This window comes from Cheilinus undulatus, linkage group 8, assembly GCF_018320785.1.
Source record: "Cheilinus undulatus linkage group 8, ASM1832078v1, whole genome shotgun sequence".
In the NCBI taxonomy this organism is placed as follows: domain Eukaryota; kingdom Metazoa; phylum Chordata; class Actinopteri; order Labriformes; family Labridae; genus Cheilinus; species Cheilinus undulatus.
The window spans coordinates 50,681,431-50,706,827 of NC_054872.1; the positions used below are offsets into that span (position 1 = coordinate 50,681,431).

Below are 25,397 nucleotides of genomic sequence, written 5' to 3' on the forward strand. Positions count from 1 at the left end.
AGCTTGTTGCTCCCTCTTATTCCAACTTAAGCTACTATAGAATCTGAAATTATTTCTTGTTTTGAATATATATTGTCATAAACGTATCTGCTTGACCAACCCAGGGAGTGTCTTTTGATCAGAGCCTTCTCCGCCAAGTTAAACTGTAGATCCATTTTGCAATAAGATGGTTAAATGTATGATGTGTGTTTCTGACTGAATGCAGGTTATAATATAGAATGCTTGAATCTGTTGAGGAAAAACACAAGATGAGGAACTGTATAATAATCGCATGTTAAATCACAGTATTGGGGAAAAAAAAATCACAATTACATTATTTTTGCCAATGGTTCAGCCCTACTAGACATGGTAACATGGCAAAGAGGCTGAACAGCTCTGAATCCAGAAGCAGATTCACCATTTTAAAACTCTGCATCCTGTCAGTTAATATGTCCCTGGAGAGACTGTAAGGTGTGGTACATTTTCAGAATGCAAAAAGCACAATCTGTTGTCTTCCATTTTCAGACTACCTGTGTTTTCTAATAATTCGTTTATGCTTAAGTCCTTTCTGGGGCAGTTATTTCATTATTAAAGTCTCTTTGTAAATTTATACTGACCTTTCTTCAGGTCACTGTCAAAAAAACAGTCATAAATCACAGAGGCACATGGTATTTCAATTATTTAAATCATCTGGCTCTTTCAGTATCTCACTCTCTGACTCTTGCAGAGCATGCAATGTATTTTTGTTGCTCCTGTATATTTCATGATTTCAGATTTTTAAATGTAAATAAGATTGATTTCCTGAAATCAGTAAGCATCGCTGTAAGGTACAGCAACAGCCTGGAAAATAAAGAGTGATTAATACGTTTTATAAATGCACATGTATTATAATTTACTTGAGTATACGTCTCATTAACCTTTTCTGTATTTTACCAGTCCTGGTGACATTTAGAAAAAAAAAGAAATTGTACTTTAACTTCATATTCGAGAGCTTTGGCTGCCTCTCAAAGCAACACAACAATCACTGAGGTCTGATGATTTTAAATTCATGCACAGATGCAGATGAAACCCTGTAATCACGTTTAATAATCGTGATCTTAGTTTCAGTCAATATAATTAGGGATCCATGACACTGGATTTTTTTGTCTTCATTTGATATGCCAACATTTAAAAAAATATTTTAGCTGATACAGATATTTAAAAGTAGTTCAGACCTAAAACTTCAGCCCTCAAAATAACACTATTTAAAGTTTGATAATGGACAAATTAACTTATTTTGGCCCATAAAACACACTTTACAGTGTAGGGAATGATGATGAATAAAGCAAAGTCTTCAGCTGACATAGGTCTGTTGCTCCAGCATGATTCTACATCATCTTTGGGTCCATAAGGCTAATATTTACTGAAATAAGCAGATTTTCACCCAAAATACCAGTTGTAAATATCTGCAGAAATGTTCATATCTGCTGATACCAAACCGTGCTGATAATATCGTGCATCCCTTAAAATAATGGAGCAGCTCTAGTAGCCTGACATGCTCGACTGACAAGATGAGATACTTGTGAAAACCCGAGGTGATCAAGCCTTCTCTGCGGTGGGTCCCAAATTGTGGAACAAATCGCCCCTCAAAATTAAAACATCCCCCACCCTACCAATTTTTAAATTGCTTCTTAAAACTCATTTTTATTCTTTGGCTTTTAATCCAGCATGAAAGCTGTGTGATCTCTGTCCTTTTATGGTCCTAACCCTTGTGTTTTTATGGCTGTTATTTGTTTTATATTGGGTAAAAAAAATTGCAATGAGATTATTTTACCAAATCATTCAGCCCTAGTGCCAACTATGAAACTTGAAAATAATATAATCCAAAAAATGTTAAAATATTGAATGCATTGGCAAACAGGATGCAGAAGAAAAAGAGAAAATCCTGACTTGTTGACTCAGTATTGAAAAGTTATGGAGAGAAAAAGGTTGTTTTTTCTCTCACTAACTTACAAATTTGTCTTAAAAATTGAAAGAAAATGTTGTGATAAAATCAAAATTGTGATCTGGGCAGTAAAAAATCATGATATGATTGTTTTCCCCTATCGCCCACCCCTACTGGTCGCCATTGTTCACAGATCTGTAGTAGCTTCCACCTCTTTCTCCTCAAATGATGCTGATTGGTTAGTCACTGTGTGACTGGTAACAAACATATAAGCCTGAAGTTTTCAAAGATGGATCTGCCTAATGCAGCGGTTCTCAATGCTGGGGTTGGGACCCCGCTGGGGGTCGCGAGACACTGAGAGGGGGTCACCAGATGGTTTGAAAAAACTAAGAATAGTTTTCAAATTACACATTGCAACTTAACACCAATTTTGCCACATTTTCACTCATTTTCATCACTTTTTCCTCCCAATTTAGCAATTTTTACAACTTAAAACCAATTTTTGGTCATTTTAAATCATTTCCATCACTTTTTTGCCACTTCTAGACAAATTCTTGCCACTCTTTGCCGATTTTTGCCTCTGTTGACCCATTATTGCCTCTATTAACCTTTTTACCACTTTACATGCCAATTTTTGCCCATTTTAACCACATTTTACCATTTGTTATGCCTATTTTTACCAGTTTTACCAATTTCTGTCTATTTCTGCCTACTTTACTTGCTCAGTTAATCAATTTTTGCCCATTTTAACCACATTTTACCATTTGTTATGCCCATTTGTACCAGTTTTACCAATTTTCTGTCTATTTCTGCCTACTTTACTTGCTCAGTTGATCAGTTTTTGCCTGTTTAAACCAATTTTTCATGCTGTTTCACCAAATTTTCCACCCATTTTGCCACTTGAAACCAATTTCAGCCACAACCACCTTCAGGTACAGGCAGGGTCCCGGTCTCTTGCACCTTTATTTTGGGGGTCTCGTGCTGAAAGGCTGGGAACCCCTGGCCTAATGACAGACATGGAAACTGGACTTTATAAGGTTGTTGACAAAAAGTTACACACCAAGAACGACGTAAACTCCCCTGTTGTTGTTGAGTTGGATGTTAATTGCAGTATTGCACGGCTACACCATGACCATGCCTACCATCTGGAGTTTATGAAGGGCCTGGAACCACAAAACCAAGCAGAGTTTACCCAGTACCACACATGAAAAAGGTCAAAATTAACTGAACATTGTAAGTTTCTAAAAGGTAATGTTTATTCTAAGCTGTTCAGAAAGAAGTCCACTGAATCTGGGAGAAACTTTTCTAAATCTCTGACCAACAAACAGGGTCTCTGAGGTAACTCTGCAGACATCGTGACTTTGTTTGTGGGCGGACTTCATGAGAACAAAGCAGATGAAGTGTAGGTGTTCCTGCATTGTGGGTTTCTCCCCACAGAGCTCGAGGCGATGCTAATTAACCAGCAGAGTCCAGAGCAGCCTGGGCTGGACTCCCCAGTGATCTGCACACTAATAACCCAGGGAGAGGGAGAGGACAGAGGGGGCTGCTGACATGTCCACACTGTTAGAGAGGGCTCTCTGCCCAACGCCCAGGAAGCCAGCCAACCAGCTCCCATCAGCTGACAGATGACGGCACAGGGAGCAAAGGCTCTGCAGGACGAGAGCGGCATAAATACAGGCTCTGAACCCTGTAATCAAGGAAGGAGGAAGATTCAGCTTTATTTGCTCCACATAGACTGTTCAATCATCTGAGAGGAGAGATGAAAATATGAGTTTGAAATGGGTTATTAGAGTTGGGCAATATGGCTTAAAATTTACATCATAAAGTTTTAGCTCTTTGCGGTAGCAGTTTTTTCTAACAGTGTCAAAATTAAAAGAGACAGCATATTTAAATACACATCTGGGTGATACTAAACCTGCTTTATTAGCTACTTTACATTCAGTTCTTTCTACTCACACCTGTAGATTTCAGGTTCATTTCTCTCCTGCTCAGGTGTTATGAAAAACACTTTTTCTCATGTCAGCTTTAACCATAAAAGCCCTCCAGAAAAACAAGTATGGACTTTTAGTGTAAAGATCTTGAAAGAGAAAGTGTTTTTTATTGATTTAACTCCGCTTTAGCAGAGGTGCTGGTGAGAGTACAGAGCAACAGTGTTTACAGCTGCTTCTCTGACCCTGTTTAACGCCACAGCCTGCTTCCCTGAATCATCATGGACATAAAACACACCTTTAAACATTTATTTATGCAGCTTTAATACAAATCACTGCAGTGCTGGACTAAAGACCAACTGAGTTGATCAATTGCAGCTTGCGGCTCTTTTTAAGCCCTAGACCAGGGGTTCTTAAACTTTTGTGGGCTAGGGACCCCTTACAGCGCAGAAAATTTTGCTTAGAACCCCCTCCCTCATCCTCATGCTATGTTAACTGCCATTTTCGTTGCCTTTTCATCAGAAAAATCTTTTGTTCTGTCCTTAAACTCTGCATGCTTTGTTATTAGATGACGCTTTAGCTTGGCAGGCTTCATGGCTTCATTTAGAAACACAGACACAAACTAATTTTATGTCTTCTGTCGCTGTTCTCAATAAAACCAAACTCGAGATAGCTGTCATCACATTTTCTCAGTTTAGCTGGTTTGGGCCTAGCTTCACCACTGTTGCTAGCTGGACCTGCACACTGAATGTGTCCTGAGCAAAGTGGCTGATGCATGATGAGAGGTACAGTAGATATGAGTTCTTATTGGCCCAGAGCTGACTTATGTGGGAGTCATTGGTTAGTATGGTTGTTTTATAGCGCTGTGGTCCCTTTATGTATTTATTTGCTTTTCAATGACATGGCATTACTTTAATAATCTATTTTGAATTATTTCATGGACCTCCAAGATGTGGCTCTCAGACCCCCAGGGGTTCCTGGACCCCAGTTTGAGAACCACTGCCCTTGACAGGCCGACAGAGACAGTCTGCAAAGTGAGGACACTCGCTGTATGTTGCTGTTATTACAAACATCAAACTTTGAGAGGAGAAGGCACAGATTGGTCTGATTTCTACGCTGCGCGTTAGTTACGCTGACACATACAGGTCATGTTGGGTTCTCATTGAATGTCAGGGGACTCAAACTCTCCTGCTGTCTGTTGCATATCACCCTGCTATGTTTCTTTTATTTACCCACCGCTGTGGCTGGTAGTATGAGATACCAGTGGCACTGTTAACCCTTGAGTGCCCTGCAACACAACATGTGTTAAAACTACAGATAACATTAATTTTCTGCCCGAAATAATGCAGATAACAGCACTGATAATGGTTTATCACCCACCATAAGTCAGTGATTCTCCACCTTTTTGGTCCGCCACCCCAAATTAAAGGTGCCAGAGACCGGGGACCCCCTGCTGTACCTGAAGGTGGTTGAACAGCCATGAACATTCAAGAATAGTCATGTGCAGACAAGGCTGTCCATAAGGAGGGATAAAGGGGGAAGTTTCTGGGACCCAGCCAAACTGGGGTCCACTGAGGTCAGAAAAAACCATGATCCACTAAGAAGTTAAGCTTTGAAAACCATATTTGATATTTGACCTGAATAATAAGCACTTTTATCAAAGAAACAAATATCTCTATTTATAAATTTGTGCAGATAGCCTTCTTTAAATGAAAATATATTCTGTTAAAAACATAATTAAAATGGGTTAAGGTTGCTAAAACTGGTTAATAATAGCAAAAAATTGTGGAAAAGGTGATGCAATTGGATTTTTAGAGGCAATAATGGGTCAACAGAGGCAACAATAGGCAGAAAGCGGCAAGAATTGGTTTATAAGTGGCAAAAACAGGCAGAAAAAAAGTAGCCTAATGGAAAGGGTTTAAAATGGACAAAAATGGGTTTGAAGTGGCAAAAATGTGCTAAAACTGGCAAATTTGGTGTTATAAAGTGATGAAAAGGGGTTAACGTTTGGGGAAATTGGTGTAAAGTGGCAACAGTGTACTTTAAAAAATATTCTTAGTTTTTTTAAAGCTTCTGGTGACCCCCTTTCAGTGTCTCACGGCCCCCAAGGGGGTCCTGACCCCAAGGCTGAGAACCACTGCCATAAGTTGCCATATTTAATCAAATAATAGACAAGAACTCATATTTTATTTGAAGTTATTCAAAACTAACTTTAGCTTTTCAGTCCTAAAACTGACTTGGCTATTTTCATGGATCAAAATCTGTCTAATAATCAATATTGATGTCTTAATTAACAATTCATGAATGAGCACAGAGCAACACACTATTTGACTACTTGACTACTTTCATTATCACCTCCTATGATGACTTCTTTAAACGCACCTTAGTTTTAAATCGGTTTTAACTGCAAACATTTTATAGTAGTGTCCTAAACTACTTTTTTTTTTTTTTTACCTGAGACCTGTCAGTATTGACATCTTTGGAGAAATCAACACCCGGAACCAGCTGCCAGGATGCAAAGACCTCATAAAGTCAGCGGGTCCAGTCAATGGACCCGTGTCGGTAAGTCTTGGCTACTCGATGTCCCTTCCGTGGATCACCTTTGCATCAACTTTAATACACTGTGGGCTCTGTTTTGGAGCCCTTGCTTCTAAGTAGGCCCACTGGTCCTCTAACAAACAAAGCCAACTGCTACATCTGTTACCTGGCTACACAGCATAGGCTACCTGTCAAGCACCATCCTGCATGTCTTTTCCTGCATCTCTCTGCCCCACTTTCTCAAGTCTGTTTTAGACTCTATTGACCATCCTTCTATCTAAATGAAGGCATAAAAAAAAAACCAAAATACATATCTTTAAATATATGAAGAAACTATTAAGCTACTTATTTACAGTAGCTGAAAGCAGCAATGGATCTGCAACAGCCTGAACATTTTACAGATGAAAAAGAGCTAATAAAAATGCCAAAAAGGAAGAAGTAAAATATGCTGCCAGTAAAAAAAAAAAAAAAAAAAAAACTTAAAATAACTATTCCTTGACTTTTTGTATTTGTGACCTAAATATTTTATTATTTACTAAAATTGAAGCACATTTCCATCATTGCATGTGCTATTTAGTTTTTAGATGATGCATGGTTCTGAATCTGCAGCTCATTTTCTCCTTATATAAGCCGTACATAACTAATTACTCTTTGAAATACACACAGGTAATTGAAATACATCCAAATAACTTTTTTACAACAAAATGTTGGGACAATTGTTCATTTCATGAAATATGTGTTTCAAGACAATGTAGCGCATCCCTCGATGATTTTTTTGAAACAGATAAAACCAGCTGCAGCCTGACTTCCTGCCACAGAAGCATTATGGGAGGTTTCCCAAATTAACAAAACTCACAAAAAATGTAAGATCAGACGAATACCACAGACCAGTCATACAAATCCATCTAGAAATAGTTCCTTAAAACAAACATCGCTGCAGTATTTCCCTTTCACTCCAGCCATCATGCTTCACTGAAACAGAAGAATGAGGAAACTCCAGAGGGACAGAATTAGAAAGTCTGCTGACATGATGCTGTATGATCGGTCCAACATACCACCCTCACTCACAGCATGTGAGCAGCAGATATCAAATTAAAGATTTATAGCTAGGAGGGTCATTAAAAGTCTGATGACTAATTCACAGCCAACAAATCTGTTTGATGCCTCTATTCTCTTATGCTTAGCGTCTCTCTCAGGGTGTAAAAGTTGGTCTAGATTACACTGAGAAACTGAAAACTACAGGAGAGGGATGCAGAGAAAACGTTGAATGTTTCTGCATTTGCAACGTTTCTTCAAATAAAAACATCTCAAACAGTTGCAGTGCATTTGCAATCAATAAATAACAATGAAGAATTGTGCAGTAGCAGTATCTGCAGAAATCCACGACGTCTCTGAGTTGCTTGAAGACGTTTCTGCAGTAACTTTGAAAGAGCTTTAATAATTTAAAGCCAGCAGCAGGTTTTATAAGAATTAAGCATTCAGTTGGTGTCTATTTCCCTCCTCTGGGACTGGTTGTGTTTGTCTGCCAGCTGGAGAGCGTCGTATACTTGACTTTTAATGCCAGAATCTCCCTCTGTGGAGCTAACCTTCAGCGGCTGCTGTGTCATCTGAGAAAGCAAACAGAAGTCCTCCAGCTGTGGCCCCGCTGACTGACAGATGTTTCCTTGAAAGAGACACGTCAGGCTGAAATATTTCAGGCATACTGTATCAAAGCTGCCTTGGTTTAGAGTTCAACTCCTTCTAGAATCACTCTTAATCTTATAACCATCAGGTCTAGTTTGTAGACCTTGTGGCCCCTTATAATGAAGGCTGTTTTGGAAGGACAAGAAACGCAGGTACTCACAGAGAACATAAAAATATTCTTGGGTTATATTTTAATTTAACAGACAAAATAAAAATAGCCACTGGTTAATCAGTATTCTGGGCTACCATTACACCATGAACAAGAAAGAACACTCCACGCAACATAGACAAAAGAAATGAAGGAATATGTCACATGTGTAAACCTGCCTGGATCAGGCCGTCCTCACAAACTGAGTGAGCATGCAAGACTAGTGAGAGAGGACACCAAGACACCTACGACTACTCTGAAGGAGTTCCAAGCTTCAGCAGCTGAGATGGGAGAGACTCTGCAGACAACAACTGTTGGCCGGGTTCTTCACCAGCCAGAGCTTTATGGGAGAGTGGCGAAGAGGAAGACACTGTTGAAGAAAAACTCAGATTCAGTCTGGACTAAAGTTCACCAAAAGGCATGTGGGAGACTCCATGGTCAAGAGGAAGAAATGCATGAAAACTCAGGAGCACGCTCAGAACACCTAGTCAAGTTCAGGTCTTATTGAGGTGTTTACATGCAGGAGAAAACCAATCCACAACCACATTGTTCAAGTACCTGAGCCCCACTTCAAGCTTGATTCAGAGCGATTTCATTCAGACTAAAGCATTTTAAAAGTCGAGATGTAGTTAGACTTGCTCACCAGTTAGAGCTTAATTTAATCCCTGGCTGGTGTTTAATGAATCAGATGATGTTTTTTTGACTTGCTTTCAAAGGTAAAGCAGGCTCTAAAGCTGCATAATGCTGTTGTGAGTATAACCTTGATGCCTCTTTGCATCTACAGGTACTATTCCTCTCTTCACATCTAAGACATTTCTAATACTTTTTTTTTTTTTTTTTTTTAAGATTTTTGGGCCTTTATTTGATAGAGAAGGACAGTGGACAGAGTTGGAAACAGGGGTGAGAGCAGGGGAGAGACATACGTTAAAGAGCCTCAGGCCAGATTCGAATCCGGGCCGTCCGCGTACATGGGGCGCGCGCCTTACCACTTGGCCACCTGCGCCCCATTTCTAGTACTTTGTCTCAACATTTTTTTTAATTTTTGATATTTTGCAGCTGAAATATACAGAGCCCCAGACATGACATGGTCAAAAAAATTAAATTGTGGCCACAATATAGCTATAACCTGTGCACAAAATACTAATTTGTGGCCACAAAATAAGTATAACGTGCATAAATATACTATTTTGTGACCACAATTTAGTATTCCGTGGCCACAATTAAGTTTTTTGTGGCCACAGTTTAGTATTCCGTGGCCCTAAAATAGTATTTTGTGGCCATGAATCAGTATTTTGTGTGCACAATATAGCTATATTTTGGCCACAATTTAGTTTTTTCTGAGCAAGTCATGTCTGGAGCTTCATAGAATTAAAAGAAATAAGTGGCTAAGAGTCAACATAGTGTTGTGAGAAAATGCTGTACAGAAACCAGAGAAAGGCAGAAACAGAAGAGTTATTTATATCCACAGCTAGTTTTACTGAAGCTCAGCTGGAGCCGGTCACTTTGAATGCCCATGCCGTCCAGGAGACGGTCTGTGCCACCTTTGGTTACAGAAACAGCAGTGGCTTTAGATAAGCTCGATGATTAATTCATTAGGAGCGCTGTCCTCTCTCAGTTTACAACGGCCAGCTATTTACTGCCAGGGCTGAATCAGAATAAAGCTGCCCCGCAAACACAAGAGGGAAGAGTGGAAACACTGAGAGCACTTTGTTCTTTACAGAGGAGGGATTAAGATTTCAGACAACGGGGGAGTACGGCACAGAGAGAGTTTACGTTAGAGACAGCCTTACACCTTAAAGGAGGTCAGACATCTTTAACCTGGCTATGTAAAAAAAAGAAACCATCCCCATGTAGGATAAGCTTTGGTCAGAGTGTGCAGTTATTCTTGACATCAAGATGCCATTGTCACAGAGCTATGAATGGGTTAAACACCTGTAAGAGGAAATGGCCGAAACTTTAAAAAACACGCATGTAAATCCATCTAAAGCTGTGATGTTTACAAGCACTGACATTTTCCTTTGCTGTGAAAGCTGCAGAGGCATAATAGGGCTAAAATGATCACACCTTGTGTCAGCTTCTGAGGTAGAAACAAGCATTAAAGAGGAAAGATCAGCAGAGACGGGGAGTGTCTATCACCCTGTTTAGACGATGCATTAACAGGGATTATAGGCATTTGATACTTAATCAATGCTGTGTGGATGCACCTTAATGTGCACTGCAAATGGCTTATATATATATATATATATATATATATATATAAATGTATAGCTCAGTTACTGTCGGCTTGGCTTTATTTATGTCCATCCGGCCTCACTTAGAGTGATGGAAATTGCAGCTCTTTTAGTGATCTGGATTACTTTGCTCTGATCAGCAATAAGAGCCAGTCTTTCAGCTCTTCTTAAGGTGAAATTATGCACTAAAAAAGGGTATGACTGCTCACAAAAGGAGCCAGCTCTCATCACAACCCATCATGACTGTCTTGTAACTTCAATTGTCAGCATCATCATTACTGCACACAGCATGTAGGGATGAAAAGCCACCGTGAGAGAGCCACAGAAATGATGTTTGATCTGTTGTTAGAACGAGAAGGACAGAGAGTTCTGATATCAGGTGGTCCTTAAAGACAGATTGTTAATGAAGACTTTGGATGCATGGACTAAACTGCAGACATTTGGTATCCAAATAATTTGGCTACATGTATTTTGGAAATTTAGGCATTGTGTAGGAGTTTACTTGCAGTATTTAATGAATAGTTTCTCTCCTATGCACCTGTCTTAAAACTTTTAAAGGCGTTTTGATGCTTGCTTCCTTCCTCCCTTTCTTAAAGTTAAAGCTGTGTTAAAGGTCTTGTGAAATCTCAGCCTCTTCCTTGATGAATCTTGCCGACATCTAGAAACAAAGCTCCTCATGACCTAAATATTCCAACTGGCAAAGAGCACAAGTCTGCTGTTTAACCCGGAGAAACCTCGATCTGACGGACAGTTCAATCAGCAAATCAGTCAGGAAATGTCTTTTAGTTTGGCAGAAAATCTGCTAAAGTGGACTTTCAAAACTTCTCTGACTTTTATCAGAAAAGGGATGTGGAGTTTTTGAACTCTTCTACATGACCTGCATTTAATCCTCCAGCGGTTCCACACTGGGAGGCCCGCAGAGGAAGGGAAGAGATGAGTCAGACGCTGAGGGGAGAGAGTGAGTGACGATGACAGAGACGGGAGTGAAAAGAGAAAGAGCGTTTCTGTGGGCTGTACACAGCAGCAGTGAAATAAAAAAAAAAAAAAGAAAAACAAGGACGCCCGTTTATCCTGCGGGGGTGAAGTGAGGGCAGATGCTGTCGAGGACGAGACATTGTCATTGTCCTTCTCTTTTCTGATGGTGTGTTACTCTGAGCACTGGCTGCTGTTACAAGGTAAAAGTTACTCTGAACAGACAGCATTATCAGGACTATAAAGAGTCAGAAAAACTGTTTTATAACACTGACCAGCACAAAGAGTCCTCAGCTTTAGAGGCAAAGACACATTTAATAATCCTGAAAAAGTGCAAGCATAAAGCTGCATTCACACTGCAGTTAAAGTGACCCAAATCTGAATTTTGGAATTTTTTTCATATCTGATTTCTATCTGGCAGTGTGAACAGCACACGCCACATTGAATCTGATCTTTTCAATCAGAATCAGGCCACTTTCATATGTGGTTCTAAATCAGACACGTTTGATCCTTTGGAATTCAAGTGCAGTGTAAACAGGTCAACAAAGAAAATCAGATCTAACAAAGAGCAGAGTTGAGCATTAAAGGCTGCAGCGTGAACGTAGCCTAAAATATAAAACAAACATAACGTAGTTGGATCTTATTAGAACAATAGAGCAGGGGACTAAAAACCTAGGCCTAATGCTCTTGATTAGTAGGTTGATGAGCTCTTATCTGACCCAAATTTTTGTCAGCTGACAAAGAGACAAAATGCTGCTGTAAGTGGAAAGACAAAGCATGCATGTGCTCAGAGAAGGACTGCCAAAAGTTCCAAACAAAGCAGTGACACAGAGAAAAACGCATTATTTTCTGATTGTTTCGCAGCAGTTAGGCTCTAATAAATCAGAAGACATCTCCACAAACATGCAAGAATGTGCACGTTTGTTTGACAGTTACACATCTGCGTCTCTGCTCCACCCTCAGTCTGCTACCCCCTTTGTAAACAGGTATCAAGTCCCTAAATCATACCATAAAAATGCACACGTTAACGTTAGAGTCTTCTGCAGAGTGGAAGAGATGACAGCGACGCCTCATGCCCCAACTTGAGGACCCCGTACAAATATGTTGCATGCAGTCACACTACTATTTTGTTGAGCTCACAAGATTTGTGGTCACATAGACCCTCACAGTGTACCTCAAAGATCTAGTAACTTCATCCCTGAGTCAGAGAAGATGTTTCTGCACAATCTGAGTAAAATCACTCAAGATACTGGGTTCAGAAGAATGGGCTGTAAAGCAAAGGATGAAAATGAGCCCCACAAACTTTGACCTTTGAACCTTTTAACAGACTCTGTGCTAGTATTACACCACTGCAAAGCTACTTTTTATGTACAAAATCCTGTAAAATGTTAGCAAGTATAAGTGTCAGCTCCAACATCTTCTATTCCAACCACTTCACTGAAAATGTATGTTTACCCATCATGCATTTCCATGCACGCTTCTACTGATCACATGGTTAACTCGCTAGCTCAGGACACAGCAGAACTTTGAGGCTACACTGAGAGCTCGATGAACCAGAACATCACATTTCTATCTCCATTTGTCTGGATTTTAACCTGTTTTCTATATACCAGTCCAATCTTACCTTACATCTGTCAGTGGGTTTACAAATCTTAAACCAATATAAAGTGTCAAAAAAATACACTGTGACTATTTAGTGGTAAATTGAAAAACACTTCGTTTTTTCCCATTCCCTGAAAAGTGAAGGGGCTATGGCCCACAGCCGGGATAAGCAAGTGGTCAGACGGATGTCAGACCTGGTGAAGTTTCATCAGAATCTCACTTGTGCCTCAAAGCAAAAACAAAAGCAGTAAAACTGGCCTACAACCTCTTTTTGACAAAAACAAAAATGAAAATGGCTACACAATTCAAAACCTTTTGCTCGTGTTTAAGACTTAAATTCTTTTGAAAGCCTTAGTTTTTGCAAAATTGATTAATCAAGTTCTAATACATTTTAAGACCCTGCAAACACCCTGTAATCAATTTATCCTTGAGTCAAAGTTAAGTGTTGTTGAGGTATTTTGTTTACAAGAATGGCACAAATGGACACAGCAAAACCGCCATGCCCCTGGCTTCAGCTATCACCGGGCGCACAGAGATGAAAATCTGTTAATTTTAACAAACAAAGAAATCCGTTCTCTCTCAGCATGTGTACTTTTAACGTGTTACACAGAGGCCTGAGACACGGATGTGATACAGACAGATGTAGCGTGAGCTAGCCATCTGCATTCATTGGTGATAGGTTACTGGTGGGAAAAAGCTTTGGGAACTTTTCAAGAAAAACAAATTAAAACTCAGGTAGAGTTTGAGAAGTTGGACAAAGAAGTCGGTGCTTAAAAATGTATTTCATGTCAGGCTGTGCGAGTGTGCAAATGCAAAAAAAAGGTGCAGTTATTTTTGTATTGAGTTGTCTTTGGAAAGTTTGCAAAAATGCCTGCAGAAAGGACTTCAGAAAACTTCAGGTTTAGTAATTTTTAAGGCTGTTTGCATGTTTTTGAGATGAGAAATACACACTACAAAATTATCATTGTTCTCTGCTCTTTCGTTGATAACCAAGCAAGCGGACTCATGACACTATTCATGGATTATATCATAATCACAATTTGCAATATTGTCTGGTATAATTGCAATCACACATTATTACTCGATCATGCGGCACTAATAAAGACTGAAAGTTAGAGCAGAGGTTGTAAGATTTATCCTCCAAAAAGTTATTAAAAAGACTTTTCAATACCACATATCTTTATATGACACAACCTTTATATTTTAATTATCAATACTATGAAAAACTGCAAAAGCTTCAAAAACTATATCTCTGTAAGAGTGTTGCATACTGTAGGAGAGGATGGAATCCTTTCTAATACAAATTTCAGAGGAATTTCTGTACACTTTCTCAAGTGCACAAAAGCAGTGAATGCTACATGAATCTAAGACAGCATGCAGGAGTTTGTAGGCAATTTTGGTTATCAAAAACAAGAGGTTACCTAACTTCAAACTTTAGCTGTAAAATCTCATAAAGTAATCCAGTTTTTTCCCCAAATATGTACAACTTAGATTCTATGTTTACAAAAAGACCACTGTATTTAAGATTACATTGAGAGTTTCCCACTCATGATGGTACTTTTATAATAACCTAGGCTTTTAACTGGTTTTAACAGACGGCATCACATCACACCTATTCTCACTTCCCTCCACTGGCTTCCTGTCACTTTTAGAATTGTTTTTAAGATTTTATTGATCACTTTTAAGGCTCTTATGGGTTTAGCCCCAGGTTATATCACTGAGATGCTGACCCCTTACAAGCCCTCACGCAGCCTTAGATCCTCGGGTGGGGGGCTCCTGGTCGTTCCAAAGTCGAGACTGAAATCTAAAGAAGACCTGGCATTTGCTGTCAGGGCCCCTCGACTTTGGAATGACCTGCCTGAGGAGATAAGGCTAGCAGATTCAGTAACATCTTTTAAATCACTTCTGAAAACTTATTTTTACAGAATTGCTTTTATGTGACACTTCCTTTATCCTATTTTATTATCACTCTTTTACTCATTTTGCTGTTCTTACTCTTTTTATCCTTGACCTTTACTTACATTGCAATCTCAGTATCATCTGTTTTCAATATTTTACCTCTTCCTTCTCTTCTATCTGCTTTTAATCTTCTTATTTTTGTCTTATTGCTAACGATGTGATGTCATCGTCTTACTTGTGTGTATACAGTTTTATTTTTGTGTCATATCATACTGTCTTTTCCTGGATATTTTCATCTTTTAGTATTTTAACTGCCTTCAGGATCATCTATTTACTTCCCATTCCTTTCAAATATGCTGTTTTCGTAGACTTTTGTGTTTCAGTTTGTTTTGATTTCATTTTTGATTATCAAGACCCTTTCTGCCTGGTTTATGGCTAATTTGTTCTTTGTTTTTTGTAAATCCTTGAGTTTGCCATGTCTGTTAAAGCACTTTGTAAACATCTGTTTTTAAAGGTGCTATATAAATAAAGTTATTATTATTATTATTATTATTATATAATAACCGCTGTATGTCTGTCTGAGCTACTCTTCAGTGGAAATGAAGCTAATCAACCTGGTGGTGCTGCTAAAGTTTAATAAGGCGCTCTCATTACCACTGCTTTGGTGAGAAACTTGAACAAATGGAGTGTAATTCCTCTGTGAGAAGATTAACTTTCGTTTTTGTGATTCATGACTCAGCATTTAGCGCCTGACCTGGTTATTCATTCACAACTGCCTGAAATCAAAGAGAGCGACACCTCTGTTATCAGCTCGAAGCTGACCTGAATATCCTGACCTGCTGCAGAGTGTCGACAACATCCTGTCTGCTGTACACACAGGATTACGCAGCAGCAGCAGTGTGATGAGCACAGATAAAGGGATTACAGGTTAATCTGTGGGTAAAGGTGAAGGTCTGAAAACTGAATCAATGTTCCCACCTGTAGAATAACCTTTAAAAAGCCAATACTGCACAAAACATGGTATTAGTTTAGTTTTATCTGGAGGAGGAATTCTCCTTGGCTGGAGCATTGCTCCACATAAATGCTAATAGAAGTGTTCACAGCCAGAGTAGATTACTTTAAGTGCTGTAGGTGTTATCAGTGCCCTTTGCTCACTTACGACAGTAGTAAATCTTTTCATCTTTCATATTGACTCTAATTGCCTCTAAAACCAATGATTAACTCTTCCTCCTGTAGACATATGCAGTAACAGTATTTCATTTTCCAGTCTGGTGGTAATTTTCCACACAGGACGAAAAAATGATGCAATTTTCAGCTTAAATCCGAAAACAAAAAAGATGAGACACTGAAGCTCACAATTATAACCTGAGGGAAGATCCAGCTGAGCTGCAAACAGGTCTGGAAACATTTTTTAACACCTCCTGCAAAATATGTAACAGGCTTTTCACAGCCATGAGGTCTCTGAATAACCAAAGTAAGAGTTGTGTCTGCATCCTAGGCACAAAGTCAGACACGTTCCCGGTGTGTGTTGGCCTCCGCCAGGGCTGCCCCTTGTCTCTGATTCTGTTTGTGATTTTCTTGGATCTCAAGATGCAGCCAGGGACAGGAGGGTTTTTGGTTGAGTGACCTCAGGATTCCATCTCCGCTTTTTGCAGATGATGTGGTGTTAGTTTCATCAGCCAGGGACCTCTAGCAGGCACTGGGGAGGTTTGTGGCTGGGATGAGGGTCAGCACCTCCCCAGGTGAAGGAGTTCAAGGACCTCAGGGTTTTGTTCATGAGTGAGGGTAGAAGGGGTCGCGGATCGCTGCTGCATCTGCGGTATTACAGATGTTGTACCGCACCCTCGTGGTGAAGAGGAGCTGGGTCGAAAGGCAAAGCTCTCAATTTACCAGTCGATCTTCAACGACGATCTTCATCCCAACCCTCACCGATGGTCATGTCCTCTGGGTAATGACCAAGAGATCAAAATGAGATTCCTCAGGGGGCCAGTTGGGCTCAGCCTTAGAGATAGGGTGAGGAGCTTGGACCCTTTCTCGCGTCTTCTCTGTTTCCAGCTCTATCCGCTGTCTGCCTCTATCAATGAGGGCATAAAAAGCCCAAAAGTAAATCTTGAAAATAAATATATAAATATATATATAAGGCTGAATTAAATGGTCTTGTTGCCTTTAGATGCAGCCACAGAACACATAAAGTGTTAAAACTTGTTGCTTTTATGAATTCTTTAAGGACTGATTGTAAACAGGAAAGGTTGAATAGACAGGTACCCAACTAAATTATAAAAAATGCCCATCAATAAAACATATAATAATCACTCTTCATTCAAATGTCTATTTGTCAAACTAACAACAATAGTTTCAGATTCGGATCTCATAAAAATGATCATCTTACATCGTAAAATATGCACTTAGAGACAAAGAGCAGGCCTGTGTTAAAAAAAATCAACAGGGCAATATACCAGTAGCATATATCATAGCGTTTATCTACTGGATTATTTTGGGTTTCTTCAAACACCAGAAAGTGAGGTGTGGGACATGAATCATGCAAGTTGTGCAGTAAACAAGGTAAAACACTGCAGCAACACCAGTCTTAATCAACACATGACACCACCAGGCCAGTAAGTGTCTTCTGAGCAGCTCTGAATGACACTTTTTAGTTAAAATTTCCATCAACTTCTAAACAGGATCAAGACATCATAAGCAGCACTTCAGTGTTAATTTCGTCGACTAAAACTATGATTAAAAATGTCAGTCGACGGCTTTTTTCCAAGACAAAAACTAAAATAAGACTAACAAAAATAGATCTGTGACGACTAAAACTGACAAAAACTAAATTTAGTTTATGTCAAGATGACTAAAACTAGACTAAAACTTAATGTAGTTGTCGTCGGACATTCAAAATCTGTGATGTTTCTCCACTGGGGGTAAATCTGTCAAAAAACAATGCATCTGTAACTATTCTGCCTCTCAGCTGTAGAAAGCAGGGACCCCAGGTTTGACAGAGTGCAGAGGACACACTACCATGATTTGGTACCAGATTTAGGCAAGAGAGTAAATGCTTGGACTAAAAGTAAAGACTAAAATGTGAGGACTTTTTATGGACTAAAACTAGACTAAAACTATAAAGAATAAAAATGGCTAAAATGTGACTTAAACTAAAATGCATTTCATTTAAGTTTAAAACTAAGACTAAAATTAAACATACCTGCCAAAATTAACACTGCAGCACTTTATGCTTTATTTGTAAAGACAAAAGCTGAACAGCAGTGCTGATAATTCCCACTCATCTGTTCGTCACAGAAACCACAGTGCCTCCTTTCATTGCAGAAGCAAAGCAAAAAGTTATTTTTACAAATGCAATAAAATGAAACCAGAATAGTTTATAAATAGAATGAAAAACATCAACAAGAAAGACAACAGAGATGGTCATCTAAGTTTAAAAAGTTAAGTATTGCCTTGATTAATAGCAAAGTGATTATAATTGCTATTTGATTTTCATGGATCTCTGAGAATCTGAATCTAAGTGTTTTAAAGTATAACAACATTTAAACTATACTTCTTCTGTTTCCCCTAACAGTTAAAAACAGCTGCTGTAGTGAATTCTGTGTAGGACATGTTTATCACCCAAAATCAATGCCTAATCATTGTGCGACCTCTTTGCTGCGATACGTTTCTTATCATTAGGCTATGGGAAATACCCAGCCTTATGAGAGACTGAGATCTTCAGTGATAATCAGCTGTAACCTGATGATTTAAATCATTAAAATAGTGTGTGCAAATGATCTTGAACGGCCTGTACGACTTTGCAAAGTGACTTTTAAAAAATGAAATAACTGCCCAGTGAACAAAATTCAGTTTGCTTCAGTTTCAGTCAGATTAGAAAATGAGTGGTGCGGTAAAGTTTACTCTCAATTATCCTGCTTTTATGATCGTGGGACGCTTAAATCATAATCATAACTGAAACTCAATTCATCTACCCACACGACTGTTGTGAGTTAGCAGAGGAAATGCTTCTGCAATGTTGTGAAGCACAGTGGAATGACACCAACAGAAACCTGATGCAGAATTTAAGAAGTCTGAATAAATGAATGAAAAATGGCAATTTATGAGGAAATCTCCTTTTTAAGCTTGAACATAAACTGAGTTACTCCAACCCAGAAAAATTTAAATAAATCATTAAAAGGAAGAACTGAGCCTCTTGTGTTGTGACTTGAGCGTATCGTATATCCATCTGTGTCGTTCCACTGCATCAAGAACAGTTTATTTATATCTGCTGACAAAAACCCCTCTGTGTATGAACCCTGATTCTTCCCTCAGACCTTCACGGACATGTTTCCAGTTTTCTCAGATGGTCCTCTGGTATGCAGGAAGAGATAACGCTCTCTCTGCTCATCACAAACGCGTCCATTCCCATAGAAACCCTACACTCATGAGTTAAGAAGCCATGAAAACTGATTAAAAACCACAGAGAGCTGTGAACAGGGCTGTAATCAGAGTAATAACAGACTGAAGCTCATGACAAATGACTGCTCTGCTACACCAAGACTTCAATTTCCCCCACACAGTCCATGCTGTGTTTAAGACTGAAAGGCTGGGCCTGTGGATGCAACAGGGGCTGTAGCAGGGAATTATCAGAACTAGATCACCTTAACAGTTCTACAGGGCCTCTACTGTGAAGAAGACAGGATTCAAAGGGTGAAAATGCTGAAGATTTAAAAAAAGAGGTGTCACTGTCATTCAAATTTAAAATCTCAATGACCTGCTCAGTCATTTCCAGGAGTTCGACCTCTGCTGTCCTAAAACGCTCACTAGCACCAGGAGGAACACGCCCTCAGCTGAACGCTTTCCTTTTTTAGGTCACACGCTGACGTCGGCAGAAATATGACTTTCAGAAACAGAGCAAAAGTTAACTTTAACTTTGAGAAGCCTGAATTGGGAATGCTGTTCCAGTGGCTACAAACTTTTCAAGCTTATTGTGACCCAAATATTTTCATGGGAGTCATACATCTGAAAGAGTTACAACCATAGCTAAGTGATTCTAGAAGTTACTAATCTGTGTTTGATCAGTTGTATTAGAGAAATCCAACACAATCAGCACACTAATGTTAACGTTAAAAGTTATTCTGAATGTAAAAACTCACACATTACTTCTTCAGACTTAAGACTTACTCTGCTTTTTGACTTACCATCATAAAATTCAGTGAATAAAACACGCTTTCTAAATATTTCATGGGCTTGAAAGAGTCCTGAGCCTGTGGCATCAGAGCAGATCTCCCTCCTCTCTTCAGGAAGGGTTTAAACCAGAGTTACTCAACCCTGCTCAATAGAAGAGGCAAATTGTTGAAAAACACGTTTGCAAGAGCCACAATCTAAGTGGCGAAGCAAAAACAGCCTGAAGTAGCAAAAACAATAAGTTAAAGGTGGCAAAAATGTTAAGAAAAAGCAGCAAAAATGGGTGAAAATGGGGAGGAAAAGTGGAAAAAGGTAAGAAAGTAGCAAAAAATGGGTGAGAATGGCCATAAAAATGAGTTATGGGTGACATAAAATAGTCCAAATGTGGCAAAAAAACTGAGTGAAAAGTGACTAACGTGGTTTTCACACTAGGGGCCCGGTCCCAGGTCCAAGTGCACTTGAGCCCAAAGTCCGGTTCGTTTTGGTAGTATGAATGCAAACGAACCGCGCCCAGGCACTAGGCCTGGGCCCACTTGGGGAGGTGGTCTTGGGCGTGATTTAAGTGGACTCTGGCACGGTTCAGATGAGATGTGAATGCAACCGCGCCTGGATACAGGACAGAGCGACGTATCAGCTTTAGTACAGAGCTGTAGTAGATGTGCAGATAAGAAGAGCGAAGTTGCTGGCATCTTAGAAGTGATTTTAATCATCCATGGCTGCAGGATGGACTTTTTGCCAGGTCAAAACAAAAATAATCTTCTCTCAGGTCATGGCCCTAGTGGTTGCCATGGTAGCTTCTTCTTCTTTCTCCTCATCTGCAGGGTTGTAAACCAGATACATGCATACCACCACCTGCTGTTTCAGACTGAGTAAATACGCAAGTGTGCCTGGGCCCGGTTCGATGTTGCTAGAGTGAACGCAAGCCGAGAGGGTAAAGGGAGGGGGGAGGAATCACACTGCGGTGCGGTTTGAAACAACTGGGCCTAATGTGAAAGCGGGCTAAAATGGGCAAAAAAGAGCAAACAAGTCATATTTAATGGCAAAAGGTAGCTTAAATAGGTAAGAAGTGGCAACAATGGTGAAAAGGGCAAAAATGGGGAAAAAAGTAGCAAAAAAGTAGCAAAAACAAAAAAAAGTGGTATTAAATGACAACAGGTAGCTTAAATGGGGGAAAATGGGAGAAAAATGGTGAAAAGAGGCAAAAATGGGATAAAAGTGGCAAAAAATAGATAAAAAGTTGCAAAAAAATGTGTCAAAATGAGCAAAAAAGTAGGAAAAAAGTGGTATTTAATGGCAAAACGGAGCTGAAACGAGTGAGAAGTTGGAAAAAATGGTGAAAAAGGGCAAAAATGGGATAAAAGTGGCAAATACAAGTGGCTTAAATGGGCAAAAACTATCAAAAAGGTGGTATTTGCTTAAAAAAGTTAGCTTGAATGGGGAAAGTTGGGAGAAAAACTGGTGAAAAGTTGCAAATAAAGTCTCAAAGAAGGCAAAAAGTAGGAAAAAGTGGTATTTAATGGCAAAAGGTAGCTTAAATAGGTGAAAATTTTTGAAAAAAAGGGCAAAAAGTTTCCCTTTTTTAAAGTTTTCTGGGGGAATAATATTTAAAATCACAACATAAAAGAGCCACAAATCATCACAAAGAGCCACACATGGCTCCAGAGCCGCATGTTGAGTATAGCTGGTTTAAACACTTCTGCAGGTTCAAACAGATAAAGCGTAGGAGGTTAGGGAATCTCGCTGACTGATTCACATCATGTTCAAGCGTGCAGGATTCACAAGAAGAATGACTCAAGCATTTATCAAATGCTTCAGCAGAAGAGCTACTGAGCTGCACAGAAAATGATTATATAATGACTTTGTAGGTGAGATACCAGAAAACAGATGACTATCATTAGAGGATGCATTACTTTTCTTTTACTAACTGTGTAAATACAGTATAATATGCATCCAAAAACCCATAATAGCAAGCTGAGCTGGCATCAGATATGGAAACATCTAACAAGTACCTGCAATGGCTGTAAGCAATCAAGTAATCTGTCATGATGGCAGGAGAAGAAAGAGAACATAAAAATGTGAATAGAAACCTCAGTTATCTGCTGTCTCCTTCTGTTTGACTGAAGACAGAATTATATGCCTGAATGTCCTTTCCATCGAATTTCCATCGAAATTCATGAAAATGCAGCAACTTCACTGCAACAGTGTTCATTTTAAACAAAATAGGGTGTGATGGCTCAGATGGGATACCAGAGAATATTACCAGCACAAACAGAAATTGGCAAATTTGGGTGAGACGTGACAAAACAAAAAGTTACAGGTAACAAAAAAATGTCAAAAAGTGGCAAAAAAAAAACATTAAAAAAAATGAGTAGTGGCTTACGATGGTTTGAATCCTGGTCAGTGTGTTATCAATAACCAGATCGGGCCTTGGGCAAGGTCCTTAACCTGTCTACCTGCCAGATTCACAATGCTTTGGATACAAGTGTCTGCTATGTGACGTTGCGCTGAAATATGTGCAGCCCCAGTTTCTAATGGTGATGATCGCTGATAGAGGACGAGAAACAGAGAATGACCAAAGGTTGATGCAGCTGTTTCTTAGAATTCACATTTTAAAATGTGTTTCAAAAAGATAAAGATAGCTCAGGTTTATCAAACTGCTTCTATTTTCTTTGTTTTCATTGGAATTGTAGCAACAGGAAATTGAGCAATGAGGGTGTGACACACATGCACGAATATTTGATATGAAGAGTCATTAAATTCAAAGACATTAACTTCAGTATGAGGGTTTGGAATGGAGAACAGGTTTGAGTTGGTTTAATCCATGGACATAATTTACATTTAATCTTAACGATTCCCTTAGCAATACAAGGACGTAAACATGGTGGGCGGTCCCAAAAGCAGGCTAAAGTAGTGCTGGGCGATTAATTGAAAAATAATCAAAACCAACATTTAGAGCCAATAAGCCAAAATAAACCTGCTGTGTCTGTTATTTTCAAAAAAGTTCAGCCCTAGATTTATATAATATTATGTTGGGTACGATATAGAACTAGATGAAAATACAGTTTCAGCTGAAATTGAGTGGGGATGCTGAGAGCTGAACTGTGGAAGAACTGCTGAAAAAGCAAAAAAATCAGCTGAAAATTAACGTTGCAAAGCAGATGGATACGCCCGTTTCCTTGTTTTTCACAGGTGAATCCATCTTGCAAAGCTCCCGTCTGAACCATTTGGGCCCGGTTAGAAAGTGACAGGACCAATCAGCATCGAGGGGCAGTACTTTCAGGCGCAGCAGAGTCGAGACATAAACAAGCAGCAGCAAGAGCTGGTGCAGTTATGGAGGAAGAGATTAGCGTGGATGCTGCTAAAGCGCCAGTTTTATCAGAACTTGACGACATTTCTTCATTTAAAGAAGAACAAAGAACAGCAGTGAGTTGTTTTCTTTTCAAAAACGACAAAAGTCGAGTACTGACATGTCTATAGTCACCATGTTTTGCATTATTCGTCAGTAGCTGCGCACGTGCAGCTTGACAGCTGCTATGTCACATGTTGTGTTGCTCTAATTGGCCCGTAGAGATGTGACAGACAGAACGTTTAACCAATCATACTCCGAGTTTTTTTTCAAATCCTCTGCCTTTTCTCAAACCTTTGCTGTTGAAGCTTTCCCAAATGGATGTGTGAAACACATTTATCTGGCGTGTCAGGTTAGCTGAAAATAGCATGAAATAGTTAAATAGCATGAAATAGCTGAAAATAGCATGAAAAATCCCTGAAAAAAAGCATGAAATAGCTAAATAGCTGAAAATAGCATAAAACAGCTAAATAGAAGCTAAAGAGTGCAACACCTGAGTAGTGAAAATTAAATAAATAAATAAATAAAACATTTTAAAAGAGAGCCATTTAGAATTTTGTCTCAAGACTTACATTTAAGCACATTGTTCATAAAATTGTTAAGCAGTTTGTTCAGGCAGTTCTGCCTCTATCTTAAAAAAATATAAAAGTTAGAAATGAGAAAAATCATAGCAGTCAAATGACTAAAAAATCTCAATTTTTTAAAGTTGAAATGGTGTCGATATGACAAAGTATGATGGAGGAGGTAGCCAGCAAAGAAAAAGAATTAAAAAAAAAAAAAGAAATAGCTGATGCCAATATCAATAGTGTGGATGCTCAGCATCCCCACTAATGATTTGTTTCTTGTGTTTGTTGGAAAATACATAAGATGAAGAACTTAAGGCATATCAAATTGCAATCGCAATATTGGGGGAAAAATTGCAATTCAATTATTTTCCCAAATCATTCAGTCCTACTATTAAGTACTCCTATATGTGTGGCTGAGTACCCAAATGTACTTGGTCTGGAAAAATGTGGTATCAGTGCATCCCTAAACCAAATAAATCCAGATGAAGACATCCCTCTTTCTGATATCAAACAGTTTTCACACAGAGGTACATTCACACCACGTATTAAGGATAACCACATGGTATCTAAAAGCCCAAAAGATAAAAAAGCCCTGTCAATGCAGTGGTCAGTATCAGCACCAAAACCTTGATCAGGCTGTCCCTGTATTACTGCATCAGTAGAGGTTTTAATGAGTAAAAGTACAACAGTGATACTACAGAGTACCTGACAGCAGCCGCTGCCTGCACAGAGAGAAAGTCATTAGTGGACCCAGACCCTTAATCTCTCACTTGAACCACAGAGCCAAACATCATGCAGCATTCTTCAGTCTGAAAAGAGTCTCTCTGGCTCACTGAGCAGTAAAAACTGAGGAAAGCTCAGCAGGCAGTGTGAGCTCTGAGGAAAGAGCAGACTTCTCCTGATCGTTGCTTTAAAAACATTTAAAACCTGAAGTGGTCCAGCTTGTAGCTCGGCGTGGAGCGCTGTTGGCAGGTGTTAAAAACGGGACCAGCAGGATGGAGTGTGTGAGGAATGTGCTGTGAACAGACCTCCATCTGTTTCCCTCATTCTGCTGAAGTCATGTGTGCAGCAGACCAACCTTTGAGCTTCTCCACTGCAAATAAAACCAACAGGTAGCAGAACGCTATGACACGAGTTCTGGCAGCAAGTCCACATTTACCACCTCTTCACACTTACTCCAGGGTCAGTTTACTACTCTACGAAAACAAATCCCTTCAAACACCCACTCATGATCAGCATAAACAGCAGAGAAAACAACAGTAAGATAAAAACTCACAGCTAAAGCTAATCTAAAGCTGTCATTGGCTAGCACCTCAAAATAAAAGTCTTAAATATAAACTTTAAAACACAAAAACCTGCAGGGTCATCATCTAATTACTGTCGAAATCTGAATTTACAGTCCAATAATCACT

The 25,397-nt window shown here is 39.2% G+C and overlaps 1 protein-coding gene across 1 annotated transcript in view; it reads right to left on the bottom strand.

The window, feature by feature from the left end:
- Positions 1-25,397, bottom strand: part of plekhf2 (pleckstrin homology domain containing, family F (with FYVE domain) member 2) — a 52,341-nt gene that overhangs the window by 13,507 nt on the left and 13,437 nt on the right. The window lies entirely within an intron of this gene.